Source organism: Blennius ocellaris (genome assembly GCF_963422515.1).
Source record: "Blennius ocellaris genome assembly, contig: SCAFFOLD_59, whole genome shotgun sequence".
In the NCBI taxonomy this organism is placed as follows: domain Eukaryota; kingdom Metazoa; phylum Chordata; class Actinopteri; order Blenniiformes; family Blenniidae; genus Blennius; species Blennius ocellaris.
Genome location: NW_027661849.1, coordinates 8,888 through 12,500, shown reverse-complemented (window position 1 = coordinate 12,500; position 3,613 = coordinate 8,888).

Sequence of the window (3,613 nt, the reverse complement as noted above, 5' to 3'; positions counted from 1 at the left end):
AGTTTGTGGAGATGGTACCAATGTCACAACGACAGCCGCTGATATTTTCACTGGTCGGCGCCCTGGACGGGGTGGGAGTGGCCTGGCTACAGATGGGGCACCATCAATGATCGGGAAATAATCAGGTGTTGTAACAAAGTTCAGAGAGAAAGTACAATCTGCAAATGGAGGACGTGATTTTTGGACTTTTCACTGTATTTTGCATCAAGAGGCCTTGTGTTGTAAATCATTAATTCACGTCATGAAGGAGGTCTTCCAAACGGTGAACTTCATCCGATCCAGAAGCCTGCATCACCGTCAGTTTGACAGCCTTGTCAGAGAGAAAGACCACATCTATGCTTGCCATACCACACCGAGGTAAGGTGGTTCAGCCGAGGGGCTGTGCTGAGGCCTTTCTATGACTTACAAGAAGAAACTGAACAGTTGATGGAAGAAAAGGGCAAAGCGGTGTTAGAATTCCATCCGGAGAACGTATGCAGGACCTTGCATTTCTGGTGGATGTTACCGAGCACATGAATACGTTGAACAAACAGCTGCAAGGCCGCAACAAAGTGGTCACACAGTATTATGACAGCATACGAGCTTTCAAGTTGAAGCTGTCATTGTGGGAGACGCAACTCTCCGGTGGTGACGCAGCTCACTTCCTGTCTGAAACATGTTGGGCCAGCCAATGTGGCGCAGACTTGAAGCACTTCAAAGATAAAATGACGGGACTGTTACGGCAGTTTGAGCAACGTTTTCACATTTGATTTGTTGGTGAACTTGAGAAAGACTTCAAAGTGTTTTGCTCGCCATTCATCGTGAATCCCTCTGATCTGCCCGTTAACATCCAACTTGAAATAATTGACTTGCAGTGTGATTCAGATTTGAAGGGCAAATTTGCCTTCAAACAGTTTTGTCACGGCGGGGAGCCGGCGTGTGGAGTGTCCTGAACCCAAAAGCAGACCTCAAGCAGAAAGTTGTTTGCAAACCGTAAATGTTTTATTGAGGGAACAGGAAAGGGGAGCTGGAACGGAGACGGGACCCGGGGAACTCCGGGGGGCCTCTTGGAGCCGGGACGGGACCCGGGGGAATCTCTGGGGGCGCCTCTTGGAACCGGGACGGGACCCGGGGGAATCTCTGGGGGCGCCTCTTGGAACCGGGACGGGACCCGGGGGAATCTCTGGGGGCGCCTCTTGGAACCGGGACGGGACCCGGGGGAATCTCTGGGGGGCCTCTTGGAACCGGGACGGGACCCGGGGGAATCTCTGGGGGCGCCTCTTGGAACCGGGACGGGACCCGGGGGAATCTCTGGGGGGGGCCTCTTGGAGCCGGGACGGGACCCGGGGGAATCTCTGGGGGGGGCCTCTTGGAGCCGGGACGGGACCCGGACGGGGAATTCTTGGAACGGAACCGGGACGGGACCCGGACGGGGAACTTCTTGGAACGGAACCGGGACGGGACCCGGACGGGGAACTTCTTGGAACGGAACCGGGACGGGACCCGGACGGGGAACTTCTTGGAACGGAACCGGGACGGGACCCGGACGGGGGACTTCTTGGAGCCGGCGTCGGAACAGGAACGGGAACAGGAACCACCCCAGGGAGGACACTCACCCCCCGGGGAGGACAACACCGACTCACCTCCACACGGACTGAGGAATAGACAATCCTCTGGCACCGGACCCTCCTCCCTGCAGGGCTTAAGACTGCTTGACAATCAATTAGCTGATTGCCTGCAGGAGTGCCAGAGAGGATCCGGTGCTGGAGCGAGGTGTGTGACTCCTGACAAGTTTCCCCCAACTTGACAAAGCTGTGGTCCATGTTTGGAACCACGTATCTTTGTGAGCAGGTTTGCTCTGTAATGAGCATTAATAAAACAAAGCTGTGCTCAAGGCTCACACAGTCACTGAATCACATCCTGAAGTTGTCTGTCACTCAGAATGTGACGCCTGATATTAATGGTAAAAGCTAAAAGATGCAGGTATCGGGAGTCAAATAAACAATGCAACCCCACTCAAAGTGCTGCATGAGACACCTTCATATAGTTCTGTGCTCTATGAGACAGTTCTGTGAATCACGGTGTTTGTGTTCTTTGTCGTCAGAATTTTAAAAAAGGGATTTCTGATTAATAGTATTGTTGTTTGCACTATTTTGGATACACTGTCCTCAGGCTCCAGCTTTGTGTTTATATGTTTTTCTGCTGATGTGCTATTGTTTTTAATTCAATTTATTTTATTTCATTTGTATATTTAACCTATTCTCGATTTGTGACTGGTTCTTGCACTTGTTGGGGCCACGGGATTTTATTATTTTTGTCTACATTGCTCGCCCTTGAACTGCAACCTTGTCGTGGTGGGGGAGTTTGAGCACCCGAATGACCCTCGGAGCTATGTTGTCGGGGGACTTGCCCCCCCAGTAGGGTCTCCCAAGGCAAACAGGTCCGAGGTGACGGGTCAGACTAAAAGCAGTTCAACACACCCCTATGAACACACATCAGAGGAGAGCAGTGACGTCGCCCGGTTTGCCGCAGCCGGGGCCACACCCTGGAGCCAGGCCCGGGGTGGTGGCTCGCACGCGAGCGCCTGGTGGTGGTGGCTCGCACGCGAGCGACTGGTGGTTCTTGCCCGCGGGACTCGGCCGGGCTCAGCCCGAAGGGACGACGCGGGCCCCTCCTCCTCATCCTCCTGTGGGCCCACCACCTACAGAGGCTTCCGTAGGGGTCGGGTGCATTTTGGATTGGGGGGCAGTCGACGGCAGGGGCCTCGACGACCCGATCCGACAAGGAATGTGACTTTGCTGGGGGGAAGGAGCCGATCTTGTGAGGGAGGCTGAGAGATACCGTCTAGATATAGTCGGGCTCGCCTCCACTCACAGCTTGGACTCTGGAACCAAGCTCTTCGACAGGGGCTGGATACTCCACTGCTCTGGAGTTGCCCGCAGTGTAAGTCGGCGGGCTGGAGTGGGCTTGCTGATTGCCCCGCAGCTCAGCCGCCATGTGTTGGAGTTCACCCCAGTGAACGAGAGGGTTGCGTCCCTACGCCTTCGAGTAGGGGACAGGTCTCTGACTATGCACCGAACAGCAGTTCAGAGTACCCAACCTTCTTGGAGTCCCTGGGAGGGGTGCTGGATAGTGCCCCAACTGGGGACTCCGTTGTTCTCCTGGGGGACTTAAACGCGCACGTGGCCAATGACAGTGAGACATGGAAGGGGGTGATTGGGAGGAACGGCCTCCCCGATCTGAACCTGAGAGGTGTTCTGTTATTGGACTTCTGTGCCAGTCACAGTTTGACGATAACGAACACCATGTTGGAGCACAGGGGTGTCCATAAGTGCACGTGGCACCAGGACACCCTAGGCCGGAGGTCAATGATAGACTTTGTGGTCGTGTCATCTGATCTCTGGCCGTGTGTCTTTGACACTAGGGTAAAGAGAAGGGCAGAGCTGTCAACTGATCACGACCTGGTGGTGAGTTGGATGCGCTGGACCGGGAGGAGGATAGACTCAACAGGCCCAAACATGTTATGAGGGTCTGCTGGGAACATCTGGCCGAGCCCTCCGTCCGCGCAGTCTTCAACTCCCACCTCCGGGAGAGCTTCTCACAGATCCCGAGGGAGGCTGGAGACATTGAGTCA